The sequence below is a fragment of the Mixophyes fleayi genome, chromosome 4 (genome assembly GCF_038048845.1).
Source record: "Mixophyes fleayi isolate aMixFle1 chromosome 4, aMixFle1.hap1, whole genome shotgun sequence".
In the NCBI taxonomy this organism is placed as follows: Eukaryota; Metazoa; Chordata; class Amphibia; order Anura; family Limnodynastidae; genus Mixophyes; species Mixophyes fleayi.
Window position 1 is genome coordinate 265,813,351 of NC_134405.1, and position 21,836 is coordinate 265,835,186.

Consider the following 21,836-nt stretch of genomic DNA (forward strand, 5'->3'; position numbering starts at 1 on the left):
CAGTGTAAATATTGTTAGCTTTGCAATGCATGTGTCAGGCGCCGTCTCCGCACTGACACTTGGGGCAGGAGACGGACGCCTGCACCTTCCAAGCAACCACGTCCTGTTGCCTAGCAGCAGGACGCTATCTCTGCTCACCTGTCTGCAGCCAGCATGTGTTACCACCAAAATCTCCCTAACCCTATCAGGAGGCACCTTAGGGTATATAAAGCAGCCTCTGACACATGTCTAGTGCCAGAGTATTTGGTCTTCAGCCTTGCTCCAGGATTTGTTCCTGTGTTGCTGTTACTTGGATTCTGACCCTGCTTGTTCCTGACTTTTCCTTCGGTTCCTGATTCTGGCTTAGACTGATATTTGGTATTGACCCGGCTTCCTGACCATTCTCCTGCTTCTGATTTGGCTATATCCGTTCCTCTGGTTGTGACCCAGCTTGTTGACTGCTCTTCCATCCTGCATCCTGGTGGGCTGTCACCGCTGCCTCAATTGTTACCTCGCCAGCTGACTGATACTGAGGGCCGCGACCTGCGCGTCCCTTGGAGCGAAGTCCATACCTCCTTGCGGGGGTTCCTGGTGAAAACCAGGGGTGTGTTAGACTCCGCACCTCAGTACTCAGTAGCGCCAACTGCTGGCAGGTATCATCAATTCCACAGAGTAATTCTGACAGTATACTATGGCCATGTCAAATGCCGAAGGCGCTGGTGACCTCCTGCAGCACCTGACTCGCCGAGTTGATCAACAAGAGGTTAACCAGACTCAGCTCCTGCAGTGCCTTCAGGGATTGGCTACACGCATGGATACCTTCCAGAGAACCCTGACTCCGTCCGGAGTATCTGTTGCTCCCGTACCCCCCCGCGGTCGGCTCTCCTGCTTCAGCTGCACCTAATCCTACTGGAGGGATTCGCATCCCACCTCCCGACAAATTCGGTGGGGATCCGAGAAAGTGCAGAGGGTTTCTCAACCAATGTGCTATCCAGTTCGAACTATCGCCAGGAAATTTTTCTTCAGAACGAGCCATGGTGGCATATATTATTTCGCTACTCACGGATCAAGCGCTTGCCTGGGCCTCTCCTCTCTGGGAGCATAATGACCCCCTGTTACAAAATTCGTCTTCCTTCATACAAACCTTCAAAAAAGTATTTGATGAGCCTGGTCGAGTTGCTTCTGCAGCCTCCAGCAATCTAAAGCTACGTCAGGGAATCTTTTCCGTGGGTCAGTACGCGGTTCAGTTCAGGACTCTCGCCTCAGAACTAAACTAGAATAATGAGGCCCTTGTAGCTACCTTCTGGCAGGGGCTGACAGATCGGATCAAGGAAGAGTTGGTCTCCAGGGATTTACCAGCTACCCTAGATGATCTGATCTCCTTATGCATCAAGGTTGATATCCGGTTTCTGGAGCGTAATCAGGAACGTGAACAATCTCGCCGGACTAGTCCATGCTTGGCTCCCACTTTTCAGAACCCACCAATTCTGCCTGAGGAGCCCATGAAGATCGGGCGTTCTCGCCTAACTGTGGAAGAACGGGAATGAAGGGTTAAAAACCATCTATGCCTCTACTGCGCTGACCCCTCTCACATTCTATCACAGTGTCTCAAGAGACCGGGAAACGCCAGATCCTAGTCGGTGCCGGGAAGGCCGGTCTAGGGCTGAGTACATCTTCCCCCAATTCTCCAGACGAAACTGACTTTTTGATGCCCATCATCATCCATGCTTCCCAGGGTCCGGTCTCCCTTCAGGCCTTCGTGGATTCGGGGGCAGCTGGAAACTTTATTTCTGCATCCTTAGCAGCTAACCTTCATCTACCCCCGGAATCATTATTGCAACCCTTGGTTCTGACAGCAGTGGATGGTAACAGAGTGGCCAATGGATCTATCTCTCAGGCCACCCGGACGTTCCATCTGCAAGTTGGTCTCCTCCATTTTGAATGGATCTCATTTCTCCCCAATTTGATTTGCAACGTGCTCAAGTTACTTCCTGGGGTCCGCTCTGCACTGATCGATGCCTCAAGACCCTGCCTATTAGGTGTCATGCTCTCACACCCAGTCTTGGGTTGCCATCTGAATACTCTGCCTTCGTGGATGTCTTCAGTAAAACTGCCGCTGAGACGCTTCCACCCCACCGTCCTTGTGATTGTTCCATTGAACTTATTCCTGGAGAGGAGATTCCTTGTGGTAGAACGTACTCTCTTTCCCTTCCTGAGACTCGAGCCATGACCGAGTATGTATCTGAAAACCTCGAACGAGGATTTATTAGAAAATCTTCCTCACCTGCCGGTGCAGGATTTTTTTTTGTAAAGAAGAAGGATGGTTCTCTAAGACCATGCATCGACTACAGACTGCTCAATGCCATTACCGTAAAGAACAGGTACCCCACACCCCTGGTTTCTGAGTTATTCGATCGGATCAAAGGTGCCACGATTTTTACCAAACTAGACCTCAGGGGCGCCTATAATTTGATTAGGATTCGTGAGGGCGATGAATGGAAGACTGCTTTTAACACTCGGGATGGCCACTATGAATACCTGGGGATGCCTTTTGGCCTTTGCAATGCCCCAGCGGTCTTCCAGGAGTTCATTAATGACATCTTCCGAGACCTACTCTATCTCTCAGTCGTTGTCTATCAGGACGACATGCTTATATTCTCCAGGGACTTAGAATCCCATCAAAGTCACGTCAAGGAGGTTCTCTCTCGACTACGTTCCAACCGCCTTTACTGCAAGCTGGAGAAGTGTGTCTTTGAAGCATCTCAGGTCCACTTCCTGAGATATATTGTGTCCGGTGCTGGTCTTTCCATGGATCCTGGGAAAGTGGCTGCCATTCTCAATTGGCCACAACCACTGGGTCTAAAGGCTATCCAACGTTTTATTGGCTTCGCCAATTATTATCGGCACTTTATCCAGGACTTCTCGACTCTCATTTCTCCCATTACTGCTCTCACCGTCAAGGGAGCAGCAAAATCATGGTCTGCCGAAACCATCAGTGCCTTTCAGTCATTAAAGAGGGCATTCTCCTCTGCCCCTATTTTGCTACGACCTGACTTGTCTCGGCCGTTCTTTGTTGAAGTTGATGCATCCTCCATTGGCATAGGAGCCATTCTTTCACAGAAAGATTCTGATGGAAAGTTTCATCCCTGTGGTTTCTGCTCCAGAAGATTTTCCCCCAGTGAATTAAACTACGGTATCAGGGATAAAGAATTATTGGCCATCAAAACAGCCCTAAAGGAGTGGAGACATTTGCTTGAGGGGGCTGAGCATCCTGTTACTGTCTACACGGACCACAAGAACTTAACATACTTGCAAACAGCTCAGTGTCTGAACCCACGTCAGGCCCGCTGGTCCTTGTTTTTTGCCCGTTTTAATCTCATTTTGACCTTTCGACCTGGGGTTAAGAATATCAGGGCAGATGCTCTCTCCCGGTCATTTGATGATAGAGATCTACAACCTGCCCCCACCCCCAGAACCATCTTGGACCCTACTACCATTGTGGCCCTCACTAGAACCTCAACCAAGGTTCCTCCTCCGGGTCGCTCCTTTCTCACTTCCAGGCTTCGGCTTAAGGCTCTCAAGTGGGCCCATGATTCTCTGTTTGTCGGGCATGCGGGTGTCAAGAAGACCTTCTCGTTGATTTCTAGGCATTATTGGTGGCCCTCTATCCGGGCGGACGTTAAGGCCTATGTTGCCGCTTGTGGAATCTGTGCCAGACACAAGACACCTAGGCAGTCTCCTGCAGGACCCTTGGTACCACTTCCTATTCCAGAGAGACCATGGACTAGTATTTCTATGGATTTCATCACCGATTGACCAGCTAGCCATGGATTCAATACTATCTGGGTGGTAGTGGATAGATTTTCCAAGTTGGCACATTTCATACCTCTTAATGGACTTCCTTCGGCTTCTATCCTTGCTAACCTCTTCATCAAGGAGATTTTCCGTCTTCACGGCTGTCCCCAGGATATTATCTCGGATAGAGGAGTACAGTTCGTGTCCAAGTTCTGGAGATCATTCTGCAAAGATTTGGGGGTCAATCTAAAGTTTTCCTCAGGGTACCACCCTCAAACCAACGGCCAAACGGAGAGGGTCAACCAAGGCTTGGAACAATTTCTCAGGACCTACTCTTCGGGTAATCAGGCTGAATGGAGCCGTTTCTTGTGCTGGGCAGAATTTGCTCATAATAACCAGGTGCATGTATCTACTGGTTCATCTCCATTTTTTATTACCTATGGGTTTCACCCTCTCCTTCCTGAACTTTCCCAACCTGGTTCAGCGCTTCCGGTCTCATATATATGGTCTCAGGCGAAGTCCAAATTATTGCAATCCTCCCGACGCTACAAAGCTAGCGCAGATCGTCACCGTAGACCAGTTCCCAGACTTCGAGTTGGGGACAAAGTGTGGTTATCCACAAGGAATTTAAGACTGCGAGTTCCCACCATGAAGCTCGCACCCTGTTATATCGGACCTTTTCAAATCACTCAAGTTATAAATCCCGTGACATTCAAACTCCTTCCTCCATCACTCAAGATTCACAATGTGCTTCATATTGCTCTACTTAAACCCCTTGTTCTCAACAGATTTGTCAAAAGAACCCCACCACCGGTCCCAGTAAAGACTGATCATGGGGAGGAATATGAGATCAGATTCTGGATTTCCGGATCTCCAGGGGTCGCCACCAATATCTTGTTGACTGGAAGGGTTATGGCCCCGAGGAGAGATCTTGGATCGATGTACAAGAGCTAGATGCCCCTCGCTTATTGGCCAAATTCAAGAGGGAGAGAGAGGTGACCTTGCAAGCCCTGAAAAAGAAGAAAGGGGAGAGTATTGTCAGGCGCTGTCTCCGCACTGACACTTGGGGCAGGAGACGCCTGCACCTTCCAAGCAACCACGTCCTGTTGCCTAGCAGCAGGACGCTATCTCTGCTCACCTGTCTGCAGCCAGCATGTGTTACCACCAAAATCTACCTAACCCTATCAGGAGGCACCTTAGGGTATATAAAGCAGCCTCTGACACATATCTAGTGCCAGAGTATTTGGTCTTCAGCCTTGCTCCAGCATTTGTTCCTGTGTTGCTGTTACTTGGATTCTGACCCTGCTTGGTCCTGACTTCTCCTTTGGTTCCTGATTCTGGCTTAGACTGATATTTGGTATTGACCCGGCTTCCTGACCATTCTCCTGCTTCTGATTTGGCTATATCCGTTCATCTGGTTGTGACCCGGCTTGTTGACTACTCTTCCATCCTGCATACTGGTGGGCTGCCACCGCTGCCTCAATTGTTACCTCGCCAGCTGACTGATACTGAGGGCCGCGACCTGCACGTCCCTTGCAGCGAAGTCCATACCTCCTTATGGGGGTTCCTGGTGAAAACCAGGGGTGTGTGCCATTGTATTGAAAATCATTCTAATGTTTCATCTGACCTAACCACGGATACCTTTTAATCAGTGGAACTGTCCTTGAGGGAAATAAACATCACTCTTTGCTTCAAGACCCTGCTTGACGACTTCTTCAATATTCTTGTAATCCTGTGACCTACAGATTATACCCTAAATCTAATCCATCCTGAGGTTTGGACCCAGCTCTCCAGTACCACTGCTCTGCCGCTACCCAGCAGCTCTAGCCAGTGTGATAGGCCAGCGGCGATCCATCCACAGCACCCTGCTCCATAGTAAGCAGTCAGGGGTACCAGCCCAAGTGTACCAGCACAGGAGTAAACTAGCAGTGACAGTTACCAGAAGGAACATGGTTTTTTGGTGCCATAAAGGAGTCCAGTGGTGGCAGCAGGCTCCCCCTACTGTGGCAAAAGGGGAGTATTCGGAATAACGAAAGGGGACAGTGGCAAAGTAAGCCCATCCAGTTACCAGCAACAACAGACGGTGGCATAGGCGGTCCATCCTGTCACAAAACAAAATGTTCTCCACAAACTCTTTGATATTAAATAATGAGACCTTGCTAAGCTGAACTGCTTTAAAAGTGTGACTCAGTGCAATTGTAATATATATCCAATACTTATTTCTTGGTAAATAAGTATTGTGCTACAAGGGGGAAATATAATTAGAATAATGGAAATGAGGTAATGACCAAAAGAACTCTGGTTTGGCCAAAATAAATATCCTACCTAATGACAACATGTCCTCTGGGACACTATGCCTATATTAAATGTCCATCTTCTTCCCCCTGTAGACATGTTGGCGAGCCTGTAAAGTTGGGCACTTTCTATACTAATTGCTTTAGTCCAGCTTAATGCTTCACCATTCTCTCCTGGAGCAGTATCTTTTATATAGGTCCTGTATCTCACAAGCTAGGAGAAGATGTATATGAAGGGGTCTGGCCTGGGATAGTGTGGCACAGCATAAAGCTCCACTCATATGCCATGTCAAACAGCGTAGCTTGCTCCTTTAAATCAGGGGGACTATTAGGGTCAGAATAAGGGCCACATGGGCCTGGGGCTGAAAATTATAAAGAACCTGTTGTGAGAAGTGCCGTCCCACTTGAGGTGTGGCCATATGTGTGTGGGCGTGGGCATGGCCAGCACCATAGAAGGCATAGCTTGCACTTCCTGCCAGCCACCTAAATCTCCCTCCCATACTCCCTTACATAAAGAGTGCAACACTAACTGGTTCGCACAGTATGTATGTAAAGTGAAGAGTGGAAATACATCCCAGCTGTTCCTCATGCTGGGACAAGCTCTTGGCTAATCAAGATAGTCCCCTAAAATCTGGACTATTCTGATGGAATCGGGACAGTTGAGAGGTAAAGGTATGTTATTTTAGACAATGGTTGATTATAAAAAAAAATAAAGTGCTTTTTCTTTTCATCAATAATTTGTTTTGAAGTTTTTGCAAAATATTTGGGGTACAAAAAAAAGAGGGGAATCAACAAGGGGGGATATGGGGGGGAACCCCCTCGCAGAAGTTGGGTGGTTGGGTGGTTTCTCAGTGAGTACTACAAGAAATATAAATCTACACATTCTGAAAATAGAAAAGACACAACACAACAAAAAAATGCACATCATGGAAACATAGAACGTCCAAAAGATGCTGTGGGGGGGGGCACACCACTGATCCCCCTGGGGATAATCAGTTAAAGCCATGAGCGAGTGGGTGGGAGAGGAGGAAGATGACCTCTATTTGCACCAGCTCCCTCTGTAACATATACTTGCTACTTGAACCACTTCATTATAGGAGCAAAAGCAGAAGTGGAGTATGGCATGCCTATGCCTATAGTCTCCATTTCACAGCTGTACTGTAGTTTAGAAAGAATTCGAGCCAGCATAGGGAATTTCTAAAGTGCTTTAAAAAAACAACATACATGAAAAATGCTCATTTTCAGGTTTTTAACATTGAACAGAGTGCTGAAAATTTCATAAAAAATTCAACTTGAATCTAAGTCTATATATATATATATATATATACATATATACATATATATATATATATATATATATATATATATATATATATATAAAAACATTGTCTATTGTATGTATCTATATTGATCACATGCTTTCTTTCTGCAAACAGCCTATTGGATCCTCTTCAGTCAGGATTTTGCTCTCAACACTTCACAGAGACTGCCCTGACCAAGGTTGTTAATAATTTGTTCACAGCTAAACTAAAGACCATTACTCTCTTCTAATTCTCCTGGATCTCTCTGCTGCATTTGATACTGTTGACCACTCTTTCCTAATACAAACGGTACAATCCCTAGATCTTCAAGACTTTGTCCTATCCTGGTTCTCATCCTACCTAGGTAATCGCTCTTTTCTCTTTCTTTTCGTAATTTGTCTGGATCCACCACCGCTTTGCTTGCTTTATCAGTTGGACCTACCACAAGGCTCAGTCCTAGGTCCTCTGCTATTATCTATCTACACCGCTTCTCTTGGAAAATGAATATGCTCCTTTGGATTTCAGTATCATCTCTATGCAGATGATGCCCAAATTTTATCTATCCTCTCCTGATCTCTCACCATCTGTGTGTCGCGTTACTGACTGTCTTACTGCCATTTCATCATGGATGTCATCTCGCCAACTCGGACTAAATTTCTTAAAAACAGAATTAATAATATTCCCACCCACCAACAAAAGTGTCTTGCCTGACATTTCTATTTCTGTTGATAATGCAAGCTTGCTGCTTAGGTGTAATCCTTGACTCGCAACTATCCTTTGTTCCCCACATCAACTCTATATTTACATCATGCAGCATACATCTTAAAACATTTCCAAAAAACGTACATATCTGACACAGGACACTGCAAAAACTTTAATTCATGCACTCATCTCCCGCATCGCAATTCCCTCCTTACTGGTCTTCCCAAAATCAGACTCAAATCCCTACAATCTATTTTGGATGCAGTGGCCAGATTGATTATCCTTGCAAAACATCCTTTCTCTGCTGAACCACTTTGTCAGTCTCTACATTCGTTGTCTGTATTTTAACAAATCCAATATAAAATTCTTCTACTGACATACAAGGCCATCAACAAAAGTCCACCAAAATCAATCTCCCCACTTGTCGCAAATTTTTTCCCAACTCGGCACCTTTGTTCTGCACAAGATCTGCGTCTTTCACTGTCATCACTTCCTCCCATTCCCGCTTACAGGACTTTTTTTCGTGCTGTACCCATTTGTGGAATTTCCTCCCTCGCACAATAAGACTTTCCTGTAGTCTTCAAACCTTTAAGCGTGTTCTAAAAAACCCACCTCTTCAGACAAGCTTATAATATTCCTCAATTGTGACGAGAGTACCGCCGTGGCACGCTTCTGGCTCCCCCTGGCATCCAGGCCGTCACGCCGGGACGTCATCTCCGCTTCCTGCCCGGCCGTTACAAACCTGAAAAAGGAGCATGTCTGGGAAAGGTCCACTTAGGGTTGCAAATTGTTTCCCAAAAGAATGCTTTCCTGATTCCTGCACAAGTCACTTTCTGTGCCAGTTCCGTGGCCCTGTCGGCCTTCATTGATAGTGGAGCTGCAGGCAACTTCCTCAACATCGGATTTGCCCGTTCTGCCGGGATTCCTATGGTCAAGCTTCGTTCTGCAGTTACAGTTTGTGGCCTAGATGGAAGTCCTTTGCATGGAGGCAAAATTGTTTGGGAGACTCCATCTCTACAACTGAACATAGGAGCTCTCCATTCAGAGTCCATAACCCTCCTCCTTATCGACTAACCTTCAATTCCGCTGATTCTGGGTCATCCGTGGCTTTCTCGTCATAACCCTGTTGTGGATTGGGTGAAAGGAGAGATTATTCAGTGGAGCTCTTATTGTTCACAGTCCTGATTGACCTTGCCACTCCAGATCCTGCAATCAGTTCCTGAGTAGCTTCCTTCTCAATACCATGAGTTCCTGGATGTGTTCTCTAAACAAGCTGCTGACTCCCTACTGCCTCATCGCGATTTTGACTGTGCCATCGAGCTGGTTCCAAGTTACCTAAGGGGCGCTGCTATTCTCTCTCTGGTCCCGAGACCAAGGCCGTGCAAGCTTATATTGAGGAGAATCTTGAGAAGGGGTTCATCAGGCTGTCTAAATCTCCTGTAGGTGCCGGATGCTTCTTTGTGTCAAAAAAAGATGGTGGACTGCGGCCCTGCATTGACTACCGGGGCCTTAATCAAATTACAGTCAAGAACACCTATCCTCTCCCTCTCATCTCAGTGCTATTCGATCAGTTAAGAGGTGAGACCGTCTTCACCAAAATCGATCTCCGTGGAGCATACAACCTCATCCACATCAGAGAGGGAGATGAATGGAAGATGGCATTCAATACACAGTCCGGCCACTACGAGTATCTGGACATGCCGTTTAGCCACAGTAATGCACCTGCTGTGTTTCAAGATCTGATTAATAAAGTGCTACGGGAGTTCTTTGATTGTTTCGTGGTCGTCTATTTAGACGACATTCTCATCTATTCCAAGTCATTAACTATACATCGGGGTCATGTCAAACAGGTCCTACAGAAATTGCGAGAACACCACCTTTACGCCAAATTAGAAAAGTGCGAGTTTGAGGTGCAGAAGGCATCCTTCCTAGGTTACGTAATTTCTTCGGAAGGGTTCTCCATGGATCCAGCCAAGGTCCAAGCTGTCCTGGATTGGGTGCAACCAAATAATTTCAAAGCGGTGCAGAGGTTCCTGGGCTTCGCTAATTATTATAGAAGATTCATTTGTGGCTTTGCTGATATTGTGGCTCCTATTGTCACCCTGACCCGCAAAGGAATGGATTCCACGAATTGGTCGCCTCAAACAATAGCTGCATTTGAAAGCTTGAAAAAGGCCTTTGTATCCGCTCAGGTCCTTAGACACCCAGATCCTAAAAAAACATTTGTTCTTGAGGTCGATGCCTCTGATGTCGGTGCTGGTGCTATATTGTCTCAGAAGGACTCTCATACTCACCGTCTGCACCCATGTGCCTAATTCTCGCGTAAGTTCTCTTCAGCCAAAGCCAACTACGATGTGGGCAATAGGGAACTACTGGCAATTAAATGGGCCTTTGAGGAGTGGCGACATTGGCTGGAGGGTGCAATACATTAAATCTCGTGTTATCACGGACCATAAAAATTTACAATACATACAATCGGCCAAACATCTGAATCCCAGACAGGCCCGCTAGTCGTTTTTCACTCGCTTCAATTTTGTGATTACCTATCGTCCAGGTTATAAAAATGTCCGAGCAGATGCTCTGTCCAGAAGCTTCTTGGCACATCATGGTCCAGTTACTAGTCCTGAGCCTATCGTTCCCTCTTCCATGATCCATGCTGGGCTAACCCAAGACCTGAGCAGCACTTTAGCTCCTGACAATACTCCGGAGAGCTCCTGACAATACTCCGGAGGGATGTTTATTCGTTTCAGTTCATTTAAGGAAGGCGGTGCTTGCAGAAGCACATGATAGTAAGACTGCTGGACATCCTGGAATACAGAAGACTTTGGAGATCCTCTCCCGTACTGTCTGGTGGCCATCTTTGTCTGCTGATGTCAAGAGTTATGTCCTCTCTTGTGAGGGTTGTGCCAGGAGTAAGGTCCCCAGGAGTCGTCCTGTAGGCCAGTTGCTTCCATTGCCCATTCCTGCAAAACCCTGGACACACTTGTCTATGGACTTTATAGTCGATCTGCCACTCTCTGCAGGACACAACACCATCTGGGTGGTAATTGACCGCTTCAGCAAGATGTCACACTTCATACCACTACACAGGCTCCCTGGTGCTCGAGATCTGGCCATTTTGTTCATCCAGCATATATTCCGGCTCCATGGACTTCCTACTGACATCGTTTCCGATCGTGGTTTCCAATTCATAGCACAGTTCTGGAAATCTTTTTGTACCCTTTTTGGGATCAAGATTAGCCTCTCGCCTGCATACCACCCTCAGTCAAATGGGCAAACTGAAAGGTTTAACCAGTCCTTAGAATAATTCTTACGATGTTACACTTCGGAATTTCATGATAATTAGTCCTCCTTGTTACCCTGGGCAGAATTTGCTTATAATAATTTGTCACTCATCTACCAAAACCTCTCCATTTTACTGCAATTTTGGTTTTCACCCCAGATCTAATTCCTTGTACTCGCTCAAGTCCGCTACTATTCCGGAGATTTGCTCCACTGCCAGGGATCTCAAAGTCATCTGGAAAAAAGTGCAGTTATCATTGAGACAAGCCTCATTTTTTGCAAACAAAATTCGGACCGCCACCGTACCACCTGCTCCCTCAAAGTGGGCCAGAAAGTGTGGCAGTCTACACGCAATATTAGGCTCAGACAGCCTTGCAAAAAACTGGGGCCTAAATTCATCGGTCCTTTTCTCATCAAAAAGATTAATTCAGTAGCCTTCAGGTTGAAAATCCCTGGTTCCTTGAGGATCCCTAACACATTCCATTGCTCTCTGCTTAAGCCTGTGTTATATCCAAATCAATCCCAGTCTTCTAGTTCGCCGGTACGGAGCACGGACAAATACATTATTCATAAGATCCTCGATTCTAAGAGAGTGCAGGGACAGGTGTACTTCCTAGTTCAATGGAGGAATCGCGGTTTAGAAGAGCGGTCCTGGATTCCGCGAAGACGGCTCCATGCTTCCCAACATTTGAAGGAATTCTTCAAAAAATTTCCTAGGAAACCTGGGTGTTGGGGTTCCTTAACCCCTCCTCAAGGGGGAGGGTACTGTCACGAGCCGCGGTGGTACTCACAGCCACTGCTGCTCGCTTCTGGCTCCCCCTGGCGTCCCGGCCGTCACCTTGACGACCGGGACGTCATCTCCGCTTCCTGCCAACGGCCGGACGTTCTTCTGTAGCGCTGCGTCCCGGCTGTGCTGGAAGCCGGGCGCATGCGCGCAATGGGCAGCCTGTTGGCTGATTGATGAAGGGGGCTTGGCTCAATGATTACTACCTCCTGTGGGCCTTTACAGATCTGGGCTTTGATTGGTGGCCACCAGTATTTAGGGCAGTGAGGTCTGTAGCCTCACTGCCGGTTATAGCTTCCTTCGCCAGTTTGCTGAACTGCTGTGTTCCCAGTTTTGTCCTGTGGATGTTGAGATCGAATTACCTGTGTATGATCCCTTGCCTGGATTTGGACTTTGCCTGTGTTTCCTGTGACCCCGACCTTTGGCGTGATTATCGGCTTTCCTGTTTGCTCGTGACCCTTGACCTCGGCTTGTTCTTTGGATTCCCTGTCTGCTGCCGGCCCTCGACCCTTGCCTGGACCTCACTCCGCTTTCCTGGGTCCTCCCTAGTCGGTACGCACTTCACAACCCTCTGCTAGTCTGCGGCCAAGTCTGTCCCCACCACTAGGGGCTCCAGTGAACACCTGACTGGCAGAGCAGACTCCGGGTTGTGCTGTACCGGCTAGAGGGGTTCCTAACATCAACTACACTTTTAATCTCCCTAGGTTACAATATAACCACCTTCTGCACAGCTAACACAAGATGAAAAACCTCTGACCAACATTGTTGTGTGACTGATTATACAGCCCACTAAATAATGTTTATCACTGCATTCTAGCTGAACCAATATGCAATATGATGGAGCACTTAACCTTGTATATCAAACTCCCATGGTCCCATAGATTGTAAGCTTGCAAGCAGGGCCCTTTCTACCTCTCTCTCTTTGTTCACAAATTTAAAGTGCTACGGAATCTGCTGGCGCTATATAATGATGATGATAGATATATATACATACACACATTCACTGTCCACTAGGTTTATCTGTAAACCTGCTAGTTAATGCAAATATCTAATGAGCCATTCCTGTGGAAGAAACTCCATGCATAAAAGCATGCAGACATGGTCAGAAATTGCAAAAATTTGCTAAAATTGCAGACCAAACACCAGAATAGAGAACAAATGTGATCTAAGTGGCTTTTACTGTGGAATGATTTTTGGTGCCATATGGATTGCTTCAGTACCTTAGAAACTGCAGATCTCTTGGGATTTTTACACACAACAGTCTTTAGAGTTTACAGAGAACGATGCTCAAAACCAAAACCATTACCATCGGGTGAGCGGAAGTTCTGTGGGTAGAATCACCTTGTTAATGAGAGACGTCCGAAGAGAATGGCCTGCCTGGTTCCAGCTGATAGGGAATGGGACAGTAATTCAATTAACCTTCGGTGGTATGCAGAAGAACTTCTCTGAATTCACAGCACATCCAACTTTGAAGTGGATGTGCTACAGCAGGAGAAGACCACACAGCACCCTTGTGACCGCCATGAAACACATAGCACCCTTGTCACGGCCACACAATACAGAGAGCAACCTTGTGACTGCCAAAGAATATATAGTGGAGCCATGAGACCCAATACAGAGAGCAAAATATGATTTTTATTGATAGAAACAAACTGTAAAAAAAGTAAAATCCAACACTGTGTACACACTACAGAAAATTTCTGCAGATGCAATATATTTAATGATTTTACCAACGGTTGAAACACACTTAGACGATTTACCAGATCTGTGCTATTCATCTGTCATAACCATGGGCTGAAAAGATCATGACTCTGTAAACTCTATACACACTTCAGAATTTGCCCGACATTGTTCATAGTAATTTTATAAAATCCTATCAAACGATACGATGTGCTTTGGTACGATGAAACATGATCGTGGAAGGCTAGTGATAGCGCTGTGCGGGGAACACATTCTAACAGGATTTCCCCTAAATACAGAAAGGGCAGATCGCTGTTAATGAAAAACACAGAAGGAGATTCCAGTGGTAGGGGAATGTGTTTGAGGAACACCTCTTCCCCCCCCCCCCCCCCCCCCCTGCTGAGTGAGCACGTGGAAGATCCCTTTTGGCGCCAAAGTTCAAAAGGAGGACAGATGCAGCAGTCATTTGGAGAGAAGTGCACTGTTGACACATATCTTCCACGCTAAGTATCACTTTGTTTCTTCTGTGTATGCATGTGTATTATAAGACAATGAGGTGTTGAGAGAACTGTGTTTAAGGAAACCTATAAAGCTCTCCAAACCGGTCTTATTTAATCAGAAATACTATGATATGTTAAATAACCTAGTCTGTATTTTCTGATAAAGGTTGTGGAAGTGTTTGGGCGTGCCAAACATATTGTCTGTTCCAAATGTAATGCTAAATGGGCCCAGGTGTTCTGTGCTAAGTGCAGTCATTACTGAAAAACCTGCTGCAACCTTTCAGCTTGGCTAATTATACCTTATACTCTCTATATAGAGGAAAAGGAACAGAAATACTATCTTTTGACTGGTTCATAGATGAATATGTACCTGTATTTTGCGGTGTGGTAGCAAAATGTGAGAAAGATAAAGCAACAGGATTTCACCTAAGTAGAAAGGGGAAATCGCTGTTAGCAGAGACACAGAAGGAGATTCCAGTGGTAGGGGAATGTGTTGAGAAGCACCTCTTCTCCTCCCCCGCTGAGTGAGCACGTGGAAGATCCCTTTTTGGCCAAAGTTCAAAAGGAGGACAGATGCAGCAGTCATTTGGAGAGAAGTGCATTGCTGACACATATCTTCCCCGCTAAGTATCACTTTTTTTCTTCTGTGTGTATGTGTGCATATGTATACATGTGTATTAACTAAGACTATGATGTGTTGAGAGAACTGTTGTTTAGAGAAAACTAGAAAGTTCTCCAAACCTGTCTTATGTAGTCAGAAATACTATGATATGTTAAATAACTTAATCTGTATTTTCTGATAATTTCTGGAGAAGTGTTTGTGTATATGAGACGTGATTTAGTTTTCTTTTTCTTATGATGGCAGATAAAAGTAAAACAGCACGTACCAAACATATTGTCTGTTCAAAATGTAATGTTAAATTAACAGATGAACGGCTGGATCAGGCGGGGCTCTGTGCTGCTTGCACTGTGGCTCCTGTGAAACTGCAGCCTAAAGACAGTTCCATTCGGACGGTAGAACCCCCCGAATGGGCGGCTACCCTGTCACAAGCGGTTGATACCCTTCTTAAACTGTTATCGAAACCTGTAGAGATCCCATCTACATCAGTGGCTTCTCGGGGTATAACAGGAGGAATGACAGAGGAGTCATTTTCCCCAGGGGTCGGATTAAATCCCTCCCTGGCCCTCCTAGGGGGATCCCAGAGGAGAGGTGGGTTGGTCAGCAGTGGCTATATGCCTGGACCGACTTAACCAACTTCTGGAGAATCCCAGACATAAACGTAGTATTAAAAGACGTAGACCAGCTAAGGCACTGTGGTCAGTGTCTGACTCTGAGAGTTCCTCAGAGGAGGAAGGGGAATGGGTGGACGATTCAGACTTGTGCATAATAGAGTCAGAAGGAAACTCTAGACCACCAGGGTATGGACGATCTGGTTAAAGCAGTTCGTCAGACCCTGGGATTTGTTGAAGTGGAGGAGACGCAGTCCTTGGACTGCTCTCTCTTTAAAAAAGCGTCTAAACAGGTGGTCAGGTTCCCTCCCTCAGCTGAGTTGAGAGATATGGTAGAGGCCTCTTGGAAATATCCTGATAAAAGGTTCTCTATGCCAAAGAAGTTTGGCTTGTTATATCCTCCAAGAGGAGGATATGACCCGTTGGGAACAAGTGGCGAAGGTGGATGCGCCTGTGGCGAGATTGGTTTGCCAGACCACACTACCTGTACCTGGGTCAGCGGCCTTACAGGATGCGACCGACCGTAAATTAGAATCCCTGCTGAAGTCGGTCTTCTTGGCCGCCGGTACTAGCCTCAGACCAGCATGATCTGCTACCTGGGTAGCTAGGGCTATGGAAGTCTGGGCAGGGCAGTTAGAGTCCGCTCTGCAGGATTCAGATCTTCAACCTCTGGCCATGTAGCTGAAGGAAGCAGCAGGCTACGTATATGAAGCGGCCCACAATTCGGCCTCCATGTCATCATCTATTTCGGCTACAGCTATAGTAGCTAGAAGGACTTGGAATGCGGATTCAGAGTCAAAAAAGGCGTTAGAATCCATCCCGTATACGGGTGGGATGCTATTTGGTCCAGATTTGGACTCCTGGATTTTACAGGCTTCAGGGGGTAAGAAGACGTCCTTGCCTGTAGATGCTCTAAAACCTAGGGCTAAGCCTAGGTTTAGCTCTTTCAGACAGCCTTTTTACGGGGTGCGGGTCTGGCAGAGGCAGCAGGAAAGGCCCCTTCTGCTAAGCTGCCGGATAGACCAGCAGCATGACTACCACCCGTCTCTGGTCACAGAGGGTGGGGTGGGAGGACAACTGCTTGGGTTCGCCCAGCAGTAGACAGAGTCCTCGGCGGACGGGTAGGTCCAGGATATCATGATAGAATCATGGGGCCAGTTCGTCTCAAGTTTTCATTAACTGTATTCCTCACTGTCCTTAGTCAAGACAGAGAGAGCTCATGGCTGCCGATTGGCTTAGTTTAAACAAAGCTATACAGGTTTGGAGGTACCAGAGAAGGAAAGGGTTTTAATAAAACCCAATTGTGGTGCAGAAGCCAGAAGGGTCGTTCAGTCCGGGGCTGAACCTCTGGAGTGTTATAGGGTCACAGGGAATCCCTTGCCTAATAATGAGTTTCTTGGGACTAGTAAGGGACTTAGCACGCAGCAGAATGTTTCCTCCACAGGACAGGTTAAGGTCCCTGATGGAGTGGATAGGCAGAGTCCTGTCAGGCAAGAAGCTGTCAGTACCCAGGTCTTTGGAGCTGCTAAGAAAGATGGTGACATCTTTCGTGACCCTACCCTACGCATGGATCCACCCCAGATGTCTTTTGGGGGGACATTCGGAGGAAGCAGGCAGGGGCCTTCTTTTGTTGGAAGTACCAGCAGAGGAAGTAAGTCCTCAGCGGGTGGTTGTTGGAGGACAACCGCACAAAAGGCAGGGAAGTCCCAGAGTTCTGCACAAGATCAAGAGATCCACTGACAGTGCAGTGGACGTCCTAACAATGCCAGTCTTTCTGGTAACTCCAGTAGGGCTACGGAGCCATCTACTGACCCTGGGACCGTTCTTGCATCTAAATCTGAACCTGCTGAATTTGATGGCAGAGCCTTCGAATCCAGTCTGTGGAAAGCGAGAGGGTTCTCGGGGGGTGTGGTAGGCACCCTCCTAAGTGCCAGGAAGCCAGTTTCGGCCAGGATCTGCCACCGCATCTGGCATGTATATATAAAATGGTGTAAGAAGAGGGCTTACAATTCTAGATCCTTTGGTCTGGCTAGATTTCTGCCCTCTTACAGTGTGGTTTAGAGGCGGAGCTTAAACTAGGAACCTTAAAGGTTCAGGTATCCGCTTTGTCAGTGTACTTCCACAATAAAAATGAGGACAGAGCAGTTTAAGGACTATTCCGTCCTTTCTCCCTAAGGTGGTCTCAGGTTCCATATTAATCAGGAAATAGTTGTTCCAGTGTTCAGAGAGGAGCCTCAGTCTCCTGGAACGTGAACAAATAAATGTTGGACGTAGTGAGGGCATTACGTATATGTGTTAAGAGATCTGCAAAGATACGTAAGACAGATTCTCTATTTGTATTATTTGACTTTTCTAAGCGGGGATGGCCAGCATCTAAGCAAACTATTGCCAGATGGCTTACCCTGACTATCAGGGAGGCTTATGTCCGTATTAATCTCCCTGTGCCGAAGCGTATTGTTGCCCATTCTACCCGTTTGGGGTGTCTTGGGCGGCACGGAATGGAGCCACGGTGGACCAGCTGTGCAGGGCAGCCACCTGGTCCTCGGTCCATACCTTTACGAAATTCTACCAATTTAATGTATTGCGTCTGGGGACGCTTCCTTTGGCCGTAGTGTTCTACGTACAAGGAGATCAGAGCGGTCCCACCCTTCAGAGGGATTGCTTTAGGATGTCCCCATGGTTAAGCAGTGTCCCCCAGATGGATGAAAGAGAAAACAGGATTTATACTTACGATAAATCTCTTTCTCTGAGTCCATCTGGGGGACACTGCGGTCCCCCCCTTTTTCGTTGTTTTTCTTTTCTCTCCACTCCCCCCTCTGTTGAGGGGTGTATCTTGGTTGATTGGCCTCTTGTCCTAGGGCTTTGGTAATCAAACTGAGGTATGTGGGGAATTGGTGGGAGGGATATGCTGTCAGCAGGAAGAAAGTTAACTCTTTAGGTGCCAGACTCCTCCCCTCCCTACTCAACCCCATGGTTAAGCAGTGTCCCCCAGATGGACTCAGAGAAAGAGATTTATCGTAAGTATAAATCCTGTTTTATATCAATATATATTCAGGCCCCCAGCCAATTTGGCCACACCGTGGCGGCACACAGTTTATTTCCTACCAATCAAGAGAGGTGGGCCTGTGTGCTTTAAATGCTGAGGCCTATTTTTAGTACCAGTCCGGCCCTCTGTGTGTTTGTGTGTGTGTGTGTGTGTGTATATGCATGCAGTGGTAGTCACGTTTACAGTTGTCATTATGCCGTCAGCACATAAATCTACAAAATAAATCCGATTTCCACAATGCCTATAGAAATATAAAGGCAGACTTGCCATTAAAATGACAATGTACATGGCCGACATCCTTCTGTTATATACCGCTTGATGTAAATCACGTCACTGTCTGTCTATTTAAGTTACTTATGAGACCTACAGTGATATTTCAGGATTTAAAGTGGCAATGCCAGGACAACTTTAATATAAAAGTGTTGATGGTGTTTGTAATTTTAACCCTAACCTTTAAATTAGATAATAAACACGGGGATGACATTGCTGCTTTAAATCCCGAAATATCACTGTTATAAATAGGTAGTAAGAGGCAAGTGACAACTTTGAAGGCCTTGTTTTTATGGGTGAGATTGGTTGGTCTGTTCATGTGACCGCTATCTCACAAGCTTTACACAAAGCTGTATGGCAGGATGACAAGAAAGAAGCCTCTTCTGAAATAGTGTCACAACTGGGCTCTCATCACTTGCCCAACCCTGTTTTTTTCCTAGTTTTTCATGTTTTATTCATTTTTCAGAATTGTTGCCTTTTTATGTTGTTAAATGTTGTAAGGCGAAATGTGTAAATAAAGCTGGAAAAAGATTGATGTAATTTTTTTTCAATTTCCAAGGTGTAATGTGACAAAAGGTAATGATTTTGACAGGGTATGATGATTCTCTATCGGCAGTGTGTGTATGTATGTATGTATGTATGTATGTATGTGCTGTTCTTAATATTTAGACATCTTCACAGTTATAGCAACAGTGATACCTGCTAGTTATGAAAAGGAGTTGTCCAACATATAAGTATTCGTGTCAGTCTAACAAACCTTCACCTACCCTTTTTTTATACATCTTTGCTGAATGGCTGTATAATCAGAGTGCATATCCAATGACAGAACACTCCTTACTACCTATTTATATTATAGGGTAATTAAAAGATTGAACGTCAGTTATGTGGCTCTAATAATGAAGCAGTGTACAAGTGTGCATTATCTTGGATCACACACATGCAGTTGTGGCCTGGCTAGAGACAGATGGCACACTTTGTGGCAAGCACTGAAAATCGTACATTGTTACAGGCAGAGTTCTTTTATAGAGCACTCCAAGGTGACGTCTAATATGCTGTTTGATATATATGCGTACTAATTTCAGCTTGTATCCCTCTAGTCGCTCCATATCTGTAGTTACATTTGCTGTAACTGTGGCCATGATTTTACATGAGTACAACAATTATAGTGTATTTGCAAACAGTCAGCCACTTCTTTCTGTTTCTTAAATGTGTTGTAAGCTGTGATAAATGTTATTCACGCTGCCTGGAGAGAGATGTAGACATGTAGGAATTATGAAGGGTATTATGGTGTAAAGAAAAAAAGGGCTTAAAATAACAATTTTATTTATCGGTTGTTTTTACTAAAGATACCATAAGTCCAGGAAATGCGACGCTGTGTTTTATTGTTATCTGAAACTTAATCAAAAACTTCTGTGGTCAAGAAACTGCACAGATTAAAGGACGATATGACTGTCATTGCTCAATCAAAGTGTCAGACGCCGTCCCCGCTGATCCCCCTGTCAGTTGGGGACGGACGCCTGCCTTCCGGGCCGCAGCGCTCTGTTGCTAGGCAACAGATGCACTGCGGCTTCCGCTTCTTTGGGTCCTGTCGGGCGCATGCGCCCTGCCTCGTCCTGTTGCTTAGCAATGGGATGCTACTTGTCTCGCTGTATACCCGCCTCCTGGCTCCACCAATCCCCTCCTTTCCTGCCATATTTAAACCTGGCTCTGGCGCCATTAGGATGCCAGAGTAACAGGTTATATTCCTAGTAGTCATGGTTCTCCTGCTCCCTTCTTCCTTATTGTGCTACCACTGTTCCTGCTCTCCGTTATGACCCGGCTTGGCGACCATCCATTTATCTGTGTGACCCATATTGTTCTGTGACATTGGCTTGTTGACTGTTCCTTCGGATTCTCTCTGGTACCTTACATTCCCGATTGGCTTGACCCGGACTGTCTGACCCTTCTACACTACACCGGCAACTGGCTAGTAGGACCGTGACCTGCGTACCCTGTGCAGCGAAGTCCAAACCTCCTTGCTGAGGTCCCTGGCAAATACCAGGGGTACGTTAGACTCTGCATCTGCTAGTTCAGTGGAGCTAATACCGGTTAGTGTTCTGCTCCATTGTAGTCCTTAGAAAGGCCTTCGGTCTGACACAAAGGAAATACTTCTTGAAGGGATATAATACTGCAATATTAGTTCTAATGTTATATTTACTTTATTCTGGGTGCCTTCTGTATTTCATGCTGATAACTTTTTTGTTCTATCGTACCAAGTGCCTCGAAGGACCATAAATCCATTCTTATGAAAAAGAATTGACAATAAGTGGTTGTAGTTGGCCAACTAGCAACAAAATTATACAGATCCCTGACATTGTTATAACAAGTAACTTTCTGTAATCTAATAAATTATTTGAGTAGGGAACGAAGTCCATGGAGTAGAACTTGCATAGTATATGGATCATGGCCTAAAAGCGCACAGGAGTAAAGGCGAAAATATATGGTATTTTAGATTATATTTATTCCCTTTCTGGTAATTTGAACTAATGCCCGTGACTGCTTTATGTACAGACTAAACTGGATAGCCATGTCACAGGAACATACTTGCTTATGGGTGTCAAAATCTATTGAACAATTCTAGAAAAGTAACATAAAAATGAGCAGCACGTTGGCTTAGTGGTTGACACCTCTGCCTCACAGTGCTGGGGTCATGAATTCTGTGTGCAGTTTGTATGTTCTCCCTGTGTTTGGGTGGGTTTCCTCTGGGTGCTCCAGTTTCCTACTACACTCCAAAAAACATACTATTAGATTGATTGGTTGCTAGACTGTGTGTGCATTAGGGAATTTAGACTGTAAACTCCAATGGGTGAGTGACAAATATCCTCGGTACAGCTATTAAAATAATTCTATCGTTTTCAAATAAGCATTGCATAGGCGATTGTATTGTGTTTCCAACGCACAAAGTAATTTATTTTAGCAGATGCAAAGTTTTAA

General features: G+C 45.9%; 1 protein-coding gene across 7 annotated transcripts in view; it reads left to right on the top strand.

Moving 5' to 3' along the window:
• The window catches only part of P4HA2 (prolyl 4-hydroxylase subunit alpha 2), a 317,788-nt gene that overhangs the window by 162,299 nt on the left and 133,653 nt on the right, over positions 1-21,836 (top strand). The gene's annotated exons all lie outside the window — the stretch shown is intronic.